Source organism: Heterodontus francisci, chromosome 4 (assembly GCF_036365525.1).
Source record: "Heterodontus francisci isolate sHetFra1 chromosome 4, sHetFra1.hap1, whole genome shotgun sequence".
NCBI lineage: Eukaryota > Metazoa > Chordata > Chondrichthyes > Heterodontiformes > Heterodontidae > Heterodontus > Heterodontus francisci.
In genome coordinates this window covers 183,561,984-183,583,713 of record NC_090374.1, presented here as the reverse complement: position 1 = coordinate 183,583,713, position 21,730 = coordinate 183,561,984, and positions in this window count along the sequence as shown.

Here is a 21,730-nt window from a genome sequence, read left to right as displayed (position 1 = left end):
CTGTCAGTGTGCGCTTATATTTTCAATTTGCATCCGATCCCAAATCATCAACGAATGGACCCAGATATCATGGCTGCAGAGGAGAGATGGGCTGATTCAGTTTAAGAGAAATGGACAAGTTGTTCATTAGCTGTCCTCATAAAAATGTAATCTGCAATAATAATTTTAAAAATGCAGAGAGTGAGGAGACTAATATATTATCCATATAAATGTGTCAACAACATTAGAAAAATGTTATGGCCCTGAAGCATCATCTCAGAATTTTAGAGATTGAGGAGCCACATAAGTTATGAATGAGGGTTAAAGATATCCATCTTAATCTGGACACAAAGGTAAACTGTAAGGAACCCTTAAGTTACATTCCAGCTGCTACACCTCAGCTACTTTTATGATCTACCACCTGGCTTTCTTCTAGCCATTGGCTTCCATCTACATTTGGATTTTCTGTTTCTCCCCATTTTGTACTCAACTGTCTCAAATGTGTCTCTGAGTGCAGTCTACGTCCGTCCTATCTTTCTATGATAGACCTGACTGCACCAATGTAACTAAGGCCTGTCGGAATAAATTATTTTAAAACTTAAAATTTATATTCCACCCAAACTTGTAACTCCTCAAGCCTGTCCCTTCAGGCCCCACCAAGGCGATAAATATATAATTTTGGTTTATACCCCAGTGCAGGACTATGTGTGAGTGTTGCATTGTCAGGGGGCCAGTTAGCCAAGGTCCCACCTGTCTGTGCCAGTGCTTCAAATGGAAGCTGAAGATCCCTTTGGCACTCATTGAAGAGCAGGGAGTTCTTCCAATTCCTTGACTAACTCTCCTCCCCCAACAGCAAAAGCAGATTCACTGCCCATTCATTTTCATCGCTAGTTGTAGGTTGCTGTAGGGTGAAAAATGGCTGTGACACCAGTTATGCATTTCCAACTAAATTATTGTATGTGACACAATTTGAGAGATGCTATATAAATCCAAGTCTCTTTTTTTGATTTCAAATGTATTTCTTGACATCAGATATCCCATGGATCTTCATAACTTTCTTTTTAATCACTTCAAAAATACACACACATTATTTTTCAGATAAATGTTTGACTGTGTTTAAATTGAAAAGGTACGTCGCAGTGAAATAGATCATTTCTACTGGAGCGATTGCAAGCAATTGTGAGAAAATATGGATAAATCTCACTGGTTATGCTTTTATTTTAGACTCCTATTTTACAAAGTTGTCTGATATTTAGTTCCATTCTGTTACAGGATGTGAGGTGGTCATATTTTATATTGCTATAAAAAAGATTAATCCACATTGTATGCTTCAATATTGTATTATGCTAGAGGTGCATCACTTTCATGGGGCATTCCAGGATTCAGTCAGTTGCTGAAGATTTGATTCAGATTTCATTGTTCCAAGTTGAATTTAATCTTTGCAATATTTACGCCACTCCCCCCTCAAAGTGTGCATTTGTCTAAGGACATCATGGACTTGGAGTCCAGCAGAGATTTAATACCATGATGATTCCACCTTTGAAGTCACACTAGGTCAATTTACATATTTTTCAAAGGACGGTGCGATGGGAGAATTCCTTCTGTGTGGTATGTGTAATGAAAAAACAAAGAAAGAACTTGCATCTATATAGCATCTTTCACAACCTCAGGATGTCTCAAAACACTTCACAACCAATTAAGTACTTTGTTTTGAAGTGTGCTGTTGTATTGTGGAAAACATGGCAGCCAATTTGCGCACATAATGATTTGATCAAGAGATAGATATTGGGCAAAACCCTGGGAAGAACTACTTCTAAATCATGCTATGTGATCTCATATGTCCACATGAGAGGGCAGATGAGGCCTCGGCTTAACATCTTACCTAATAGATAGCACCTCTGACAGTTCAGCACTCCCTCAGTCCTGCACTGAAGTATTAGCCTGGATTATGTGCGCTTAAGTCTCTGGAGTGTGACTCGAACCCACAACGTTCTAATCAGAGGAGAGAGTGCTACCAACTGAACAACAGCTGTCACCTATACAGTTGTAAACCCTCTTTTATAATCAGTTTTATGATTAACGCATAGTATGTAAAAGAAACCATCCCCCACGATCTGATGATAGTGGGAATGGAATGCCATTTACTCTGAAGCCCAACTTATTAAGTTTGCCTCACGCTCTGCTGCTACATTCCCAATGATAATGAATGAACCAGCTGATTTTTAATGCTCCATGGATTTGATGTTTATCTCAAGAAAGATGTCAAAAAAGTTAACTAGAGGCTTGTACTACAACAGTACAACAGCAACTTTTGTATCCCCGATTTCCTTTGCCCCACCATCGACAACTGTGTCCTCAGCTATTTAGGCCCTAGGCTCTAGAATTCCCTCCATAAATCTCTCTACCACTCTCTCCTCCTTTAAGACGCTCTTTAAAACCTAATTCTTGCACCAAGCTTCAGTAGCCTACTATCTCCTCAGAGTAAAATTTTGTTTGAAAACACTCCTGTGAAGTGTCTTGGGATGTTTTACTTTGCTAAAGTTGCTATATAAATGTAAGTTGTTCTTGAAAATAGTTATATTGACTTTATTTCATGTTGAACTATTCCTCTATAGGTCACACTTTACAGCTAAACCTACACTAAGGAATTTGATTATAGTGGAGGAAGGATGCATGCTGCTGCACCCCCCACCACCACCCCCCCCCCCCCCGCACCCCCACTGTCTGACTCCTTTTGCATGATCCCAGGGACGAGGAGGATCCAAAATGTTTAGGTAGCTTGGCAGCTGCAGTGGTTGGCCGGTGCAGGGCACTACTCTGCTTTCACCCTTTGCCGCAGTCTACACTGCGTTACCACTGGCCATATCCGCCGAAATTACCAAAGACCTGTAGGTGTCATCTTCCATGCCACAATGGACTGTTTGTTGCCCTTCCAACGTCTGTGAGGTCGAGGTTAATAGAGTTCACTGTGAGAAGGGATGAAAAGGGCTTGAAGTGAGAGGCTTTAGATCCAGAGATGACTTCCGATCAGAGATCAGCCTCACACATTTGAAATCCCAAACTATTCATATCCTAACCCAGGGGTTACGCAAACAACCTGAATTAATGTCGTTCTTTTGGTGTGTGGGGGGTGGTGAGGTGTTGTGAGTCTGCTTTGGTCCCATCCTTTTTTTGATGATCTCCACAAATCAAGTGTGAACCCCGGTCAAGAATTTTGAAATCCTCCAGCTTAAATGCAAACAAAGCAAAATACTACTAGAACCATTGAAATATTGTCATTATTTTTGTACTAATCTCCCGTTTCTTTGCTTGGTACTTGGAAGAGAATCCATGATTGAAATTTATGCCAAATAATGTATTTGAAATATGCATTCTCTTGATGCCTCATATTTAAAATTAATCTGATAAGGAATTAGGCAAAGCAACCTTGGAAAACAGATTTTTTTTAAATGGTTTAAAAATATTCTTGTATTCCTTCATTGATTAATTGAAGTCTAAAAATTGATTAGAAGTCCCAGGCATGGAATGTGATTCAGGCCCTCAAAGTGCTGAGGGAAAAAGATTGCTCTTCTATTGCAGTTGCACCCAAGCTAGTGATTTCAGGTCCTGATGTGCTGGTCAAATGCAGCCAGACTGCAATCCAAAAGCCAACCTGGTTGGGTTATTGCCAAGGCAAGTATCAGGTGTTGTACCCGTAGCATGGTTCTAAAGTCCAACATAAAAGCAGCTGTAGGTTAAAGTAGATTATTTGATGTCAGAACAATAGAAGACAGAGGTTTAATAAGAGGATTAAAGTGAAATCAGAGATCAGAAGAACCATCACCCCATGCATTTGCTGCACCCCACCCACCCGTGACCAGCCCCTGTCAATCCTTGCACCCTCCTCCCCCCACCAACCCCTGCAGAAAGAGCAGTCGAGAATGCGAAGGTTTACCTTGGTTGGGAAAATGATTAGGCAGGCCCTGACTGAAATGATATATTCTGCTATGCTGCGGGGTGGGGACATTAAAGGGCGAAATATTGCTACAGAACAGCAGCCCAGAGATAAATAGCAGAGAAATGAGCAACATAAATGTGCTAAAAGTTTGCCTGATTGCAGTAGGGAATGAAAGAATTTGTGCAATCAGAAGATTATATAAATCACAGGGCAAAGTCCTCAATAGGGTAGATGGTACATGGTGTGATGAAAGAGAGGGTGTGATGGCCTTTTCTCATTCAGTGGCTTTTTGTTAATTAGTCACTGTAGGTTTACACTGAGTTTTGAAAAGAAAATTAGTTACAGTAATCAGAGTGTAATTATGTCAGGTCCATGAAAATGACATTGTCATATGTGACACAAATCCTGATACCGGGTGCACATCCATCATGGCAAATTAGACAGTATAGACAACATAACTCTTCTCCAATGTATATAATACAAACTGGCAGTGTAACATTGCAAAATCACTCCAAACATGTGATTTCACAGCAACAAAAACAATAACAACAACTTGTATACATGTAGCGTCTTTAACATAGTAGCACATCCCAAGGATTTACAGGAGCGATTATCAAACAAACTTTTGACACTGAGTTACATAAGGAGATATTAAGACAGGTTACCAAAGGCTTAGTCAAAGAGGTAGGATTTAAAGGGGCATCTTAAAGGAGGAGGGAGTGGTGGAGAGGTTTTATAATTATGACCAGTGTGTTTCCATGAAGAAAAATGTGTACCTCTAATTGATGATTTGTCCATGAGTTTCATGCACCACAAGCAAATGAACATTACTTTTTAAACAAAGTAATCAATGGATTATGTGGGTTTGATAGTTGCTACAAAATGAACATACACTGCAGCAGAAAGAATTCACCTTATTTTTCCTGCTGTCAATTATTACTGAAGCTATTATACAGTTGATTATTTTTGTAATCAAATTGAGTTTAGAGGAAGTTCATTCTCATTGAAGCACACATCACCTTTAGTGATGTCAGTCCAAGTTAAATGGATGTTGAAATTGTAAAAGTCAAAAATTAAATGAATCTCAAATGTGTTTGGGCTTTTAACATTTTGGAACCATTATGTTCACTGCATGATGAAATAAAGTAATAGTATTTTACCATAAAGCTTCTAATTTGTTTTCTAATTTCAGAGCCTCTGTTTTGAATCCAACTCAACAGATAGGAGAAATCTCTTTGCTGTCCTCAAGTTCATGGTTAAGGGACCCAAGAGAAATAAGACTTTGCTGTTTCAATACAGCTCCCAGTGGAATTTTGGGTCGGCGACAGAGTACTTTTTTCCTTTATTGACCTTGGGTTTTTCATTTCCCCTAGGAGATTACCTGGCTGCAAGGTGGTTGTGAAGTGAGTTGGGTTGGGGACAGCAGGAGAGGGAGGGAGTGGTTAGCCATAATGTTCCAGCTATCATGGTTTGTGGCAGGCTTGATGGGACAGCTTTTGGTGCCCATTATTTTTGTACATTCGTAATTCACAGCCCATGGGCATTTATCAGATATTGGCACCACATCATAGGCATGCCTTCATGATCAGAGCATCTGTAATTGCCATAGGTGTTCAAAATCACGAAGGGGTTAGAAAGCGCTAAGTTGGCTTTGGCAATAGTGTAAGATGGGTTTCTCCAAAAACGTTGCTACCCAGGTCAGAGAATCTATCAAGACCCTGAAGCATTTGATCACTGGCAGTGATGCTGATAGGTGGAAGAGGTGAAATGTAATCCTCACCTCTGCCTGCTTGGAAGAGTACCATCGAGATGGTATATGGGTACAGAGAGTGGAAAATGGAAACATCCCATTGGTGAAGTTCGGACCACATTGTGAAGATAGTCAAAGGGGTGAGACCTGAGTACACTAAGCAAGCTATTTGGAGAGTGCTCAGTGGTACAAAAGAATACAAAGCAGACATAGTGGTCCATAAATTCGACCAAGCCGCACTTTTTTGTGACCCCAAATACAGTGAGCAGGAAGCCCGCACACATTTATGGCTGGAAATGCACCACCTGTCAAATTGGGAGAGGAAAACATAGGTATTCAGGCCCCATGTATGAAAGCTTTACATATACATATAAGGGGCCAGAAGCCATTTGTGAGGCTGCCACTTCGATTGGTCTGTTCTGAAGCAGCCAACTCCAGTACACAAGTCCTTGGAAGATTGCCTGCTAAGTACAAGGTAATTTTCTGAAATTTTACTTACCTGCATGTGGAGCTGGGTGAGGAGGAATGCTCAACCCCGTGCTCACATTTAAAGGACATGGGGCATTCACATGCACACCAGTCGTGGTTCAGTGTTTCGTGCTCTTGCTTCTGCATCTAAAGGTTGTGCGATCACTCCAGGGACTTAAGTACAATATCTAGGCTGACACTCCAGTGCTCGTTGCACTGTCGGAGGCCCCGTCTGCGCCACCTTTCAGATGGAAGGTTAAACTGAGGCCCCGTCTGCGCTCCCAGGTGAACATAATGCGCACTATTTCGAAGAAGGGGAAGGGGAGTTCTAGTTCTTTCTGGTGTCTTGGTCAATATTCAGCCTCAACCAACATCACTACAACAGATTATCTGATTATTATCCCATTGATGAATGTGGGACCATGTGATGCCCAGACTGACTGGCACATTTCCTACTTTTCAACAGTGACTACATTTCAAAAGAACTTAATTGGCTGCATAAAGCTTTTGAATGTCATGAAAGGCACTATCTAAATGCAAGCATTTCTTTCAAACATAGTCAGTGATCTCCCTGCATACTAATTATGTCAGTTCTGAGCTGGTCACCAGAAGGAAAGTGAGAGTAGCGTGGAAAAGTGTTAGTGGATGGCACACTCGTGCATTTCAGTCGTGGGTTACCCCTCCTATTCATCAGGTTTACAAGGTAAATATATGCTATACCATCATCTTCATTCACCTTCCACACTAAAAGTATAAATAACAAGGCATTGGATACAGCAAAGGCTATGGGCCATGACAACATCCTGGCTGTAGTACTGAAAACTTGTGCTCCATTACTAGCTGTGCCCCTAGCCAAGCTGTTCCAGTACAGCTATAACACTGGTATGGTTGCTAAATTTGCTAATGACACAAAGATAGATAGGAAAGTAAGTTGTGAAGAAGACATAAGGAGGCTACAAAAGGATATAGATAGGTTAAGTAAGTGGGCAAAGATCTGGCAAATGGAGTACAATGTGGGAAAATGTGAAATTGTCCATTTTGGCAGGAAGAATTTTAAAAAAGCATGTTATCAAAATGGTGAGAGATTGCAGAGCTCTGAGAGGCAGAGGGATCTGGGTGTCCTAGTGCATGAATTGCAAAAGCTTAGTATGCAGGTACAGCAAGTAATTAGGAAAGCTAATAGAATGTTATAGTTTACTGTGAGAGGAATTGAATACAAAAGTAGGGAGATTATGCTTCAGTTATACAGGGCATTGGTGAGACCACATCTGGAATACAGTGTACAGTATTGATCTCCTTATTTAAAGAAGGATGCAAATGTGTTGGAGGCAGTACAGAGAAGGTTTACTGGACGTGTACCTGGAATGGGCAGGTTGTCTTATGAGGGAAGGTTGGACAGGCTAGGCTTGTATCCGCTGGAGTTTAGAAGAGTAAGAGGCGACTTGATTGCAACATACAAGATTTTGAGAGGTCTTGACAGGGTGGATGTGGAAAGGATGTTTCCCCTTGAGGGTGAATCTAGAACTAGGGATCACTGTTTAAAAATAAGGGGTCGCCACTTAAGACAGAGATGAGGAGAATTTTTTCCATCAAAGTGCCGTGTTTGGAACTCTCTTCCTCAAAGAGCGGTGGAAGCAGAGTCTTTGAATATTTTTAAGGCAGAGATGGATAGATTCTTGATAAGCAAGGGGGTGTAAGGTTATTGGGGCTAGGCAGGAATGTGGAGTTGAAGTTATAATCAGATCAACCATGATCTTGTTGAATGGTGGAGCAGGCTTAAGGGGCTGTGTGGCCTACTCCTGTTCCTAATTCATATGTTCGTATGTATGTTTGTATACTCAACAATGAACAAAATTGCCCAGGTATGTCCTGTTCACAAAATGCAGGATAAATCCAATCCGGCCAATTACCACCCTATCAGTCTGCTCTCAAACATCAGCAAAGTGATGGAAGGTGTTGTTGACAGTGGCAATTACACAGCAACAACCTGCTCACCGATGCTCAGTTTGGTTCCGCCAGGGCCACTCAGTTCCAGACCTCATTGCAGCCTTGGACCAACATGGATAAAAGAGCTGAATTCAAGAGGTGAGGTGAGAGTGATTGTGCTTGATATCAAGGCAGCATTTGACCAAGTGTGGTATCAAGGATTTGAAGTCAATTGGAATCAGGGGAAAACACTCCACTGGTTGGAGTCATACTGAGCACAAAGGAAGATGGTTGTGGTTGTTGGAGGCCAAACATCAGGACATTGCTGCAGACGTTTTCATGGTAGTGTCCTAAACCCAACCATCTTCAGCTGCTTCAGCAATGACCTTCCCTCCATCATAAGGTCAGAAGTAGGGCTGTTTGCTGCTGATTACACAATGTTAACTACCATCTGTAACTCCTGAGATACTGAAGCAGTCTTTGTCCACATGCAGAAAAACCTGGACAATATTCAGGCTTGGGCTGATAAGTGGCAAGTAACATTTTCACCACACAAGTGCCAGGCAATGACCATCTCCAACAAGAGAGAATCTAACCATCTTCCCTTGACATTCAATGGCATTACCATCGCTGAATCACCCACCATCAACATCCTGGGGGTTACCATTGACCAAAAACTGAACTGGACCAGTTGTATAAATATTGTGGCTACAAGAACAGGTCAGAGGCTGGGAATTCTGTGGTGAGTAACTTCACCTCCTGACTCCCCAAATCCTGTCCACCATCTACAAGGCACAAGTCAGGATTGCAATGGAATACTCTCCACTTGCCTGAATGAGTGTAGCACCAACAACACTAAAGAAGCACGACACCATCCAGGGCAAAGCAGCCAACTTGATCGGCACCCCATTCACCACCTTCAAACATTCATTTCCTCCACCATCAGCACAGAATGGCAGCAGTGTGTACCATATTGATGCACTTTGCAAACTCGCGCCCTATACCACCTAGAAGGACAAGGGCAGCAGACACATGGGAACATCACCACCTGCAAGTTTCTCTTGAATGCACACACCATCCTGACTTGGAACTATGCAGCTGTTACTTCACTGTTGCTGGGTCAAAATCCTGGAACTCCCTTCTGAACAGCCTTCTGAACAGCACTGTGAGCATACATACACCAGATGGACTGCAACAGTTCAAGAAGGCGGCTCACCACCACCTTCTCAAAGGAAATTAGGGATGGGCGATAAATACTGGCCTTCGACACTTGCATCTCATGAAAGAGTAAAAAAAAAAATCTCTGTGCTATGAAGTTCACCTTTCCTGGCATTGATTTCAATTTTGCGCCAAGTCAAGGGGTTCTCCAGGCATCCAGTAAAAGTCATGTTATCAGGCAGGGTAAGCAACCAATCACATTGAAGTATTCTCACAGACAGCAAACCAGGAAGTAAAATGCATAAATTAACTATCAGCTCACACAGAGGTAAGAAATTCCAAAAGCAAAAACAATCAAAAACAACAACTTGTATTGATAGAGCAACTTTAACACAATTAATGTCCCAAGATGCTTCATAGAGCCATGATAAAACAAAATATGATACAGAATCGGATAAGGAGATATTAATATATAAATTCTTAAGGTCATAAATGATATATTTGGGGAGTAAATGGCACAACATATCCAACACAAGCACTAGTGGAGAGTTGCCTTGCACCATCTATTCTCCACGGAGCAAGTTTTTTTTTGTCCTCAGCCATCCCATTGTAGGGAGTGACAAGAGATTTGCCACTAACCTACAGATTAAAGGGAAAAACAACAGGGAGAATCACTCATGCTGCTTTCATACACCTTTTACTGACTAGTAATAGAGCAGCAATACTAGAAATATGGGATCAGAACTTTGTGTGGGAGGGAAAAAACACAAAATTCTACAAACTTATTACGACCAGGTGAGAAGGGGGTCTAGGGCTTCCCTCTCAGTCTTTTCCTGGTTTAACTGTAACAGGGTTTAATTATAAAAACACCGTGTTTTAGCTCCCCCCCACCCGCAGTGAATCTTTGTTCACCACTTTCCAATTGTAAGGCAGAGAAATCAATCAGACAGGTTTTCTTAAACTTCCACTTTTCTTGTTTAAATCTATCAACCTTAAACACTAATCTGGTTAATAACTACGAATACGTGACACAACCACGCTAGCATGCATACGCAATAAACACACACGCAGGTAGAGACAGAAAAAAAGAAAGAATAAAGGAGAAAAGTTTGAGGCAATAGCTGGGTGTATTTACGTCAGTGGTGGAGGGACTGAATGTTGAAGGTGGTGGATGGGGTGCCAATCAAATGGGCTGCTTTGTTCTGGGTGGTTTCGAGCTTCTTGAGTGTTGTTGGACCTGCACCAATCCAGGCAAGTGGAGAGTATTCCATCACAATCCTGACTTGCGCCTTGTAGATGGTGGATAGGCATTGGGGAGTCAGGAGGTGGGCTACTCACCACAGAATTCCCAGCCTCTGATCTGCTCGTGTACTCACAGTATTTATATAGTTGGTCTAGTTCAGTTTTTTGGTCAATGATAACCTCCAGGATGTTGGGGATTCAACCATGGTAATGCCATTGAATGTCAAGGGGAGATAGTTAGATTCTCTCCTGTTGGAGATGGTCATTGCCTGGCACTTGTATGGTGTGAATGTAATTTGCCACTTATCAGCCCAGGCCTGAATGTTGTCCAGGTCTTGCTGCATATGAACACGGACTGCTTCAGTATCTGAGGAGTCATGAATGATGCTGAACATGGTGCAATCATTAGCGAACATCCCCACTTCTGACTTTATAAAGGAAGGAAGGTCATTGCTGAAGCATAAGATATAAGATAAACTGAAAAGCTGGTTTTCTGTTACGTGATCCTTTGCTCTCCATTACAACTTTTCTTTCTATTTTTTCAAAATTAACATAATCAGTGCTCCACTGGAATTTCCTATCTCTTCCTGCTAACTCCTAAATATATTTTTCCACATGCTGTTCCACCTCCTGCTATTCTCTCTGTATTCAACATTCAGGTATTTTTGCTTTGCATCTGCTTCATCCAACATTGACAGCTATTGGAGGCAAAGTTGAAGTGACCCAACTTTACAGTATCGAAGTAATTTGGAAAACATTACTTGTGTTCATTTTAAGTTTCACCTTCCCTTTAAAGAACAAGTTAATACATTTTCAGAAGGACACTGTTGGAACTGTTGCATGTTTCTCAATATTAGTTTCTTGCTATTTGATGAGTGGTACAAGAGAATTAGTGACATTTACAACTGAAGCCAAAACAAGATAGATGAAAGGTATTAAAAAATAAATTATAAATGTTCTAATAGCTTCTTTCACCATCAATTGTAACTACAACACTTCAGGTTAATTGTCACCAACTGTCCTTCATTCTTTTTAAACTTATTCTGGTGGCTATGGCTGAAGCAGAATTTTAAATGTAGTATCAGACAGACTATTTTTAATCAGTATGTTCAACTTTATCTGCTGTCACACTCAACTCTGCAATTTAGCAGATACAGAGATTTTCAAACAGAGCATTTAAATCCCTGGTAATGTAAGACCAGGCATCTGATCAGAATAAATTGAATTCCTGTAAAACAGAAAATGCAATTAAGACCACTAGAGAACGGAGCTTTCTCATTTTTTTCATAAGCGTGATAAAGAAAAAGAGGATTCCTCCCTCTGGAATACTAAACTGGAGCTGCCAAAGCATTTATAGATTTCCACAACAGCTATGTAACCACTGTCCTGCTCATTTGACATGGCACCTTTTAGAAATTGTACAAGATACTTTTCCCACCTGAAATTCAACAGTGATTGCAGTAAGATTATTGAGAAATGTGCGTCAAGGTAGATGATGGAAACTAATATTTTTTTGGAAGTTTTGTCCAAACTGGGCATGAGCTTTCAAAGGGTGCATGTTAAGCAAACCAATATAGTCATTGCCACTGTTGACGCTGACAGACAACAAGCTGTGTCACCAGCATCCTTTTACTTTTATGTTTTGGTCGATTTACTTCCGTTCTCCAATGGATGCACTGAGTCCTGTTGATGTTTAGTTCTGTGGGCATTAAGGACCCTCAAGAAGGTGGCTATTTCTGATATGTTACATAGAAATGGTGACATAGCACACCAGGCCTAGTCTTAGCCTCACCGGGCATCCACACATCATTAGATCATACAGCACAGAAGGAGGCCATTCAGCCCATCACCCCTTCGCCAGCTCTTTGAAAGAACTATCCAACTTGTTCCACTCTTCCCCCTTGGCCCTGCAATTTTCTTTTCCTTTTCAAGATTTTATTCAATTCCCTTTTGAAAGTTAGTATTGAATCTGCTTCCACCACCCTTCAGGCAGTGCATTCCAGATCATAACAAGTAGTTGCAATAAAAAAATACGCCACATCTCCGCCCCTCACTCCCACATCATTTTGGCAATTATCTTAAATCTATATCATTTGGTTACTGACATGCACACTATGCAGCAGGCTTGCACTGTTTAATAAACAAAAGCAGAAACATTTTCTACCTCTCCGCCCCTCATTAAAGGATGCTGAGATCATTAGTGGATCCTTATTGTCACCTTTGCTGAAACAAACTCACCTCCCATAGACGGGGAAGATAATCTGGGACCTACCATCTAAATAGCAGCTTTACAAACCGAATAATTGCAAGGCAACATCTATCTTTTGCTCCAGTGATGACTTTGCTGATAAAAATCATTGAAATATCACAAACAATATAGAAGAACTGGGAGCGTGGCTCCAACGGCTAAGAGAAATGTTAAAAGTTGAACAGTCATTAATACTGACTTATTTCATTCTCATGGAAAGCGAAAGACACCCTTGAAGAAAATTGTCTTCATTTAAGTATTAAAAAAAACTTGAGTTTTCAAATTTGGGATGGGACCTTCACTCAACACTCAGCCACGTCATTCTAAAGGAGTTATCATCTTGGATTTCTGAGGGGAAACATCCACTCTGCTAAGTGTGCTGAGTCATGTTTTTTTCTAACTATTATCAATCTTTTCCACACCATGAAGTGTGTGTTCTGACAACTCATCCCATCACCAGCAACCTAAGCAGGCAAATTCCTTTGTCCCAAGCCTACAGAAATACCAATTGTTAGCAGATATACCTGTGTGATGGATATCATTCCTAGATGGGACTACAGCTAGCATAGCCAACCAACTGAGCTTGGCAGCAATCTTCTTTTGGCCTCCTTATCTCGAGAGACAATAGGTAAGTGCCTGGAGGTGGTCAGTGGTGTGTGGAGCAGCGCCTAGAGTGGCTATGAAGGCCAATTCTAGAGTAACAGGCTCTTCCACAATTGCTGCAGAAAAATTTGTTTGTCGGGGCTTTTACACAATTGGCTCTCCCCTTGCGCTTTTGTCTTTTTTCCTGCCAACTGCTAAGTCTCTTCGACTCGCCACACTATAGCCCCGCCTTTATGACTGCCCGCCAGCTCTGGCGAACGCTGGCAACTGACTCCCACGACTTGTGAGCAATGTCACAGGACTTCATGTCGCGTTTGCAGACGTCTTTAAAGCGGAGACATGGACGGCCGGTGGGTCTGATGCCAGTGGCGAGCTCGCTGTACAATGTGTCTTTGGGGATCCTGCCATCTTCCATGTGGCTCACATGGCCAAGCCATCTCAAGTGCCGCTGACTCAGTAGTGTGTATAAGCTGGGGATGTTGGCCGCCTCGAGGACTTCTATGTTGGAGATACGGTCCTGCCACCTGATGCCAAGTATTCCCCGGAGGCAGCGAAGATGGAATGAATTGAGACGTCGCTCTTGGCTGACATACGTTGTCCAGGCCTCGCTGCCGTGGAGCAAGGTACTGAGGACACAGGCTTGATACACTCGGACTTTTGTGTTCCGTGTCAGTGCGCCACTTTCCCACACTCTCTTGGCCAGTCTGGACAGCAATAGTGATAATATTTATATTTGCTATGGCAACTGGATGAACTAGGAAAATAAGTTCTAGCTGTGAGTTGTATACATTATTATATTTTCATGTCATTGAAGATGCACTAATTCCTCTAATCAAAGACAATGGGCTGGATTTTATCAGACGACGCTAAAGAATCATCATGATTTCAAGAGCAGTGGCTCATCTAAATAGCTGGGGTAAGCTGCCACCCCCCACCCCAATCATTTGGAGGGGGCGAGCTGTCCATCCCCACCAATGGCGTCAGCTGCCTATGCGCAGGCGCTGGCACCATTTTTAAAGGGCTGTTAGCCCTACCGGCTAATTTAAATATTTAAATATAGAATGAATTAAATTAAGTAAAAACATTTCTTTTGTCCCTCTCTAACCCTAACCCCAATGACAATTAAGTTAATTATTTGCCCTTCCCCCCAAAAAAACACTTACCTTTACCATCTGACCATTCCCCCCACCCCCACCCCCCAAAACTGCATATACTTTAAATACACCAAGGCTCCTTATACAGCACCTTCCAAACCCGCGACCTCTACCACTTCGAAGGACAAGGGCAGCAGATGCATGGGAACACCACCAACTGCAAGTTCCCGTCCAAGCATCACACCATCCTGATTTGGAACTTTATCGCCGTTCCTTCACTGTCACTGGGTCAAAATCCTGGAACTCCCTTCCTAACAGAACTGTGGGTGTACCTACCCCACACAGACTGCAGCGGTTCAAGAAGGCAGCTCGCCTCCACCTTCTCAAGGGCAATTAGGGATGGGCAATAAATGCTGGCCTAGCCAGCGATGCCCACATCCCTTGAATGAATAATAAAAAACTACAACCCTTCCCACCATCCCCTACACCCCGCACTGATAAACTTACCTCCTCGCCCCTCCCACCAGTGTTGTGCCTCGTTTCACCGGATAGGGTTCCGAAGGCGTGGGAATGCAGGCCGCTTGGCCAAAGATCACAGCGGGACATAAGGAGGCTACGTAAGTTTATTTTAATTGATATTTTAATTGATTTAAATATTCAAATTGTGGTCCCGTCGCCCAGCGGCGGGGAGGCCGCCAAGGTGTCTTGCCGCCACCAGGAGACCTGGGCTGGGCCTTGCTGGCATCGAGGTACATGGCGGGCCTTATCTGGGGCCATCTTCAGCACCACCCCCTCTCCAACAGATCCCAACAGTGATGGCTCCTTAAAATCCAGCCCAATGGATCAGCAATAACCCTTTAAAATGAAAGGTGATGACAGAAAGTTTACAACAGAAGCAAAGACTGAGGCAGGGACATCATAGAGTCATAGAATCATATAACAGAAAAGGATGCTATTCGGCCCATCGTGTCCATGCAAACATTTTGAAAGAACTATCCAATTAGTCCCATTCTCCTGCTCTTTTCCAATAGCTCTGAAAATTTCTCCTTTTTAATATGCATCCAAAATCCTTTTGAAGTTGAATTTGCTTCCACCATCATTTCAGGCAGTGCATCTGAGATCGTAAAAAAACACTCATCTCGCCTGTGGGTCTTTTGCCAATTACTTAATATCAGTGTCCTTTGGTTATCAATCCTCCTGTCAATGGAAACAGTTTCTCCCAATTTTCTCTCTCAAGAGTCCTTGTGATTTTGAACACCTCTAATAAATCTCTCCTTAACCTTCTCTGCTCTAAGGATAACAACCCCAGCCTTTCTAGTCTCTTCACATAACTGAAGCCCTTCCATCCTCAGTACCTTTCCAGTAAATTTCCTCTGCACCCTCTCCAAAACCTTCGCAGGGATTTCTGAGTCCTGCGGCGTTCCCGCCAGTGGGACCGGAAGTTGGGGTATCTTCCTCTTCCATCATTTTTCCTGTATCCCACGCAATTCTATATTTAAATGAACAGTGCAGCGATGGGCACATGACACACATGGTATCATGCAGTGGGGTTCGGCCTTTCACTGGTGGAACGTGCCATCACTGGGTCAAGCACCATGATCACCACGGATATAAAGCAATCTGTGTTTCCAGCCTCAAGGAGCAGCAGCCTCTGTGACATGCCTCTTCAGAGTTAAAAAAATTAAATCTTTAACTTATTTGTAAATGCTCTTTCCTCCCTTAATTTGTGAAACCCAACAACAAATCACATTATTATTTTTCCCCTAAAGCAAAAACAAAGCAGATGTCAGCCAGCAGGCAGCGTTCCGCCTCACAGTTCAATGAAACCTCCCTCCAGGCCATCAGGGAAAGGCGGGAGTCAGAAGGCCCTCCCACCTGACCGAGGCAGACTGGATGGAGGTACCAGAGGAGGTATCAAACTGTGGGGTGACGCACAGAACCTGGGTTTAGTGTCGGAAACGTATCAATGACTTGCTCAGATCAGCGAGGGTAAGTGGTCTTGTTGAAGTTGCTCCATTGTTTTTCTCCCTTGCTCCATGACTTTAAGACAGGGGGTAGGCAAGGCATGCAGTGGAATGCGAGAGCAGCCTTGGTGCCACATACTAAATGGTTGTGCGCCAAGATGACGATTGGCATTGTTCATGTGCTTGAATGTGTCTTGTGAAAGCTATTCTGGAATGAGTAGTGTTCATGCATGTATGCAATGATTGTGATGTGTCTTTTGACATGTCATTAAATCTGTACTGTCTCCTGCAGGATAAATGCACCCACGACCAGTGCGAACATGCTAAAATGGGAAGAGATGTCCCTGACATCCAGTTACTTAAACCAGCTAAGGAGGAGGCGTCAGCAATTGTGAGAGAGGAGGGAGGCAGGGTGATCGCAGATGGCAGGGTAGGATCCTCAAGGTGTAAGGATGAAATGGCATCTCCATTTTTGCAGTCATATGTGCAAACCAAAGGAAAGTGTGTGAACTCATATGCTTCTGATGCTTCGTTTACCTCTGTGTCTCCACTGCAGATGCCCACACTTGAGTAGCAGAATGCCACAAAGCCAAGACTCCTCCTCTGGGGTCAAAGCTGCCTGAGGCCATGTGTGGCTTTGCGTGTGCCACAGAGGAGTCCATGCAAGCCATGATGTCTGCCACGCCACAGGCATTTGAGAGTATGGCTTCCTCAGTTGAGAGTTTGCCGAGCTCTGTGGTGAGTCTGGTTGAGCACTCGAGTCATATGCGCTCCGACCTGCACTCCCTCGCTGTTGATGTGGGCTCCATGCAGCAGAGTTTAAGCGAGAGGGGGACGAGGAACCTGGGCCTCCCTCCAGGTACTCCTTCCCCTCAGGGAGACAGGCAGGTACCATTGTGCACATAGATGGAGGAGGAGTGCCTGCCAGCTGTCCCAGGGTCTTCCTCTCAGGACACCTCCAGGGTAAGCAATGTCTTGTCCTCCCACCAGCCATTGATCCCCTTACCTCCAGCAGGCGAGCACATGGAGGATACTCAATCACCAGTAGGTTGGAGCTATCAAGGCCCCATTCCTCCAGAGGTCGCCTGCCACAGTCATTCACAGCAACAGGGCAGTGCACTGAGTAGACTGTCTCCACCTCAGCTGCTAATTTTGGGGTTGCACCTAGACACAGTGGTAGGAAATGTAAGAAGAAACAGTTATGAGCACAAAGGTGGCACGGGTGCTGTAAATATTGTGCACATGTTGCTCATTTTTCAATACGTATTTATTTAGTTTATTTGATGCACTCTCGTAAGTCATTTGCTTGGTTTCATTTGAAAAGGAAAATGTTTATTGGAGTCTTTCTGGTAGGAATGTATTATTGCTTGCAATACATTTCAGAAAGTGTCCAGTGTCCATTTTTCATTTTGATGTCAGCCTTCAGGCCTTAATGATGGCTGTTTCTCATTTGTATATTTTTTAATTTGAAAACTACCAACATGCTTTCCATTCGTGGCTCTGCAGTCACACCCTTACTTTCCTAGCATTGATGTGTTCTCCATTCCATCGTAGGCCAGACAAAATTAGATCTGCTGGTCACATCAAAGTGCAGCATTCTAGTTTCCTATGTGTGCCTTGATGAAGCACAACATTTTCAATGGATAGGCAGGTTGTTTTTCGTGAAGTTGATAGCATACAGGCATCAGGCTGATACATCTCCACTGCAGGTTCATGTGTTGTTGTCAGAAGAGCCCTTCTTTTTGATGACAGCAATGAATAAAACCTCAAGCATATATGAACATATTTGGAGCATGTTTGTTTTCTCATACCAACGTTCCTTTTTTAAAGTGGCTTATTGTTGGCTGAAACATGCAAATATGAGGCTTTCCCTGATGTCCCTTGCATGTCTCTCCATGGCCCTTATATCTATAATGACATCATTAGCATTGTCGTTCTCCTCCTCATCCTCTTCATCGTCATCTTCTTCTGAGGAGGACTGGTGTTCCTCCGCCTGCAGAGTGTTGCCATGTCAAATTGCCAGTTTATGTAATGCACAGCAGGCAACGATTATTTGTGAGACCCATTCTGGTGTGTGCTGCAGAGCTCTCCAGACCAGTCAAGGCAGCCTAAGCTCATTTTCAGCATGCTGCTTACATCTTTGATGATGGCTCTGGTGAATGCGTGAGTAGCATTGCATCTCTCTTCAGCAGCGCTTTGGGGATGCTGCACTGGTGTCATCAACCATGTACATAGGGGGTAACCCTTGTGTCAGGAATGTGCTATGCTGAATGATGATTTTTAATTCATCAGTTGGAAACTTAAATTAAATTTCAAAAAGAAAGCTGGAAACCTAAATTCAACTTTTAAAAAGAAAGCAGCTAAGGTGGCCACTGCAATTTGCTTTGAAATACCTCACATTCCAAGATATCAAGGTGGAGATGCATATCTGAATAGCCCACATCCAGAACAATGGCTTCAGCAGTTTGAATGAGCTACCTGGTATCACCTTCATTAGCAAGATATTCAAAGCCATCATGGAACATTAACACTAGTGGAGATGAACCTCAAAAAGTAAACCTTGAAACAATGAGATCTGAGAGAGATTGGAATTCTTAGACTTGGATCTCATTAAGTGCAAAAGAGAATACACTGGGACAATCATGTGATAGTCTCTCCATCTATGTGAAAACTTGGAGTTTCTTTTGGATACATCAGACAAGCTTCTGGGTTTTAACAGTGCAGGACCCAAGTGGTCTGCCTCCCTCTCTCTCTCTCTCCAGGCAACATTGTAAGTTCGAACCCTGTCTGTGGGCTGCAAAACATCCAAGTCTACCATTGCTGCAGACAGAGACTCTGGGGAGAAAACCATCTACATCACTGTCTCGAAGAAAACCCTGAAACAGGTGGCCACCTCTACCAGCCAGAAACTATAGGACCACGAGCTCATCCAGAAGTGCACTGAATTACCAGATTCCACAAACTATATATTCTTTTATTTGTTCTGGACTCTAATCCAACCAATCTATTCTTCATCACTCTGTAACCTGTTTGTGTGTGTGATTCTCGTGTGTGTGTTTGTGTATGTGTGATAAAGTTGGAGACTAGTTTATTATCTTTACTTCGATTGGGTTTTGGTTTTAAGTACAATAAACTAAACTCTATCTTGATTAGACTCAAGAAAACCTTTTATGATAGCACCACAAAGGGGTAAACACTCACTGAATTGGTAAGCATATCCACTGTTTAAAAGAAAACCCTATTGCTGTCAAAGAAGGAGAGGGATAAGAGGGGAGCCTTTTGACCCCTCCTCACCTGATTGTAGCACCTTGTCACCCAGACTCCAGCAGTCTACTTTGGCTTATTCATCAAAAATTCCTGGCAGCTGTGCTTTCCTCCAAATGTATAAGTCGTGACAGCTCCCTAGGAAACTTGCTCAAACCTGCATTATAATTCTCCTGTCGCAAACCAGTTGAATGTACAAATATTAGAAAACTTTGCGATTCACAAATGCAGCAGGCTGATCCCAGGGACTCAAATGGCCACATGAGTGCAGTCAATCACCCTTTGCACTTTAGGGAAGCAAGCAATGGTGCCGAGAGATAGAAGGGGAAAGAGATACAGGCCAAGAGAAAGAGATGGAGGGAGAGAGAGACAGGGAGGGGGTAGAGAGAGCGAGGGAGGAGGCAGATGGGGACAGGGAGGGGGAGAGAGGTGAGAGAAAGAGATCAAGCTCGCTCCTGACAGATGGACATCTGACCAAATTCTCTGCATCGCTACTTCAAGTGTGCAGATAGACATTGACTACTTGTGAAAGCAAAATTAATGCCTAATATATTATTAGATAGGGAGAGATGTGTTTTAAATTGGACTGTGTTTTGATGGCAATAGATTGGCTATTGGCTTTATGTACAGATTAATTTCCCTCATGTCTGTGGCTGAGTCAATAATTGTGTCAAATGCCCTTGGTTATCATCCAAGAGATAAGCGTTGGTACCGAGCATCTACTCAGGTCATGATTGAGATGACACATGTTTGTAGTTGCAATAGGGACGTTTGATGCAAACCCAATCTCTGACTGTGAGTCGAGGTTTCCTTGCGCATGTTCGCCTATTGGAGAAACTTTCCTTTGCCTTGTCGCTCCGCATTTTCTTCTGCTTTCGCTCTGACATTCGCGTTGGGTGGCAGTGACTGCTGAAGAATGGTCAGTACTGTGCGAATGTTGCAATCAATCATAAGTTTTGGCTTGTGTCTTTCCAGTCAGAGTGTGTGGGATGGATTGATATGTACAAAGTAGGATATGAATGGACTGTTCAAACGTTTTCCTCTTGGACATACTAGCTATCAAACTATCCTTGATCACCCTGTTGAAACGTTCGATGCTACCATTCGATTGCGGGTTGTATCAGATAATGGTGAATTCCGTGGCTTGTTAGGAACTCCATGAACTGACTGGAAACAAACTGCAGTCTGTTATCCATGGTGATAGTCTCCAGAAAACCCCATTTTGTTATCAAGTTGTCTGGAATGTCAATAACGGAAGTGGTGGAATTTGTTGTAGCTATTTCCGGCCACTTGTTATGTAGATCATGAACAACAAGCAAAAAATGTTGATTGCTAGGGGCTGCATGCACTGTTCTGAAAATGTCCACTTGGAGTTGTTGCCATGGTTTTGTTGGCCATGGGGTTGGTTGTAGAGGTACAGGATATGGTTTAGCAGATTTTTCATTAAGTGCACAAGCCACGCAGTTTCTGTTGAACTCTTCTATGTGGTGATCTATTGCTGGCCACCAGACTGTTTCAAGGGATAGTTGTTTCATCTTAATGACACCCAGATACCCTTCATGGACAAGATGCAACATCCATTGCTGTAGTGCTTTTGGGATAACTGCTCAAGTTCCGTGTGCAATACAGTTGTCATCAAACATTGCAAGCTGAATGCATACTCTGTAGTACGGAACCAGTTCTTGCTCTATTTCATGAGGCCAGTCATTTTTTAGGTACTGGCTTACTTTCTGCAGTAAGCTGTCTGCTGCCTACTCTGTCTTCAACTCCTCTCGCAGTCGTGTGCAAAATCACCGTGACTACGTAGTTTTCGAAGTTGCTTCACTATCACTAATGCTGTCTGCAATAGTAGTGCGGTTAAGCATGTCAGCTACTCGGTTGTGAGAACCTGCGAGATACCTGACCTCAAAGTTGTTCTGAGGAAGGTGATCAGACCATCGGTAGATGAATAGAGGTCAATGACCTGATCCTGACGTGGCTAACAATGTAGTCAGTGCTTGGTGATCAGTGCAAAGGGTGAACTTCCAACCATAGAGATACATGTGCCAATGTACAAGCATAGATGCAGGCTACTGCTTCCCACTCTCCAGTGGAATA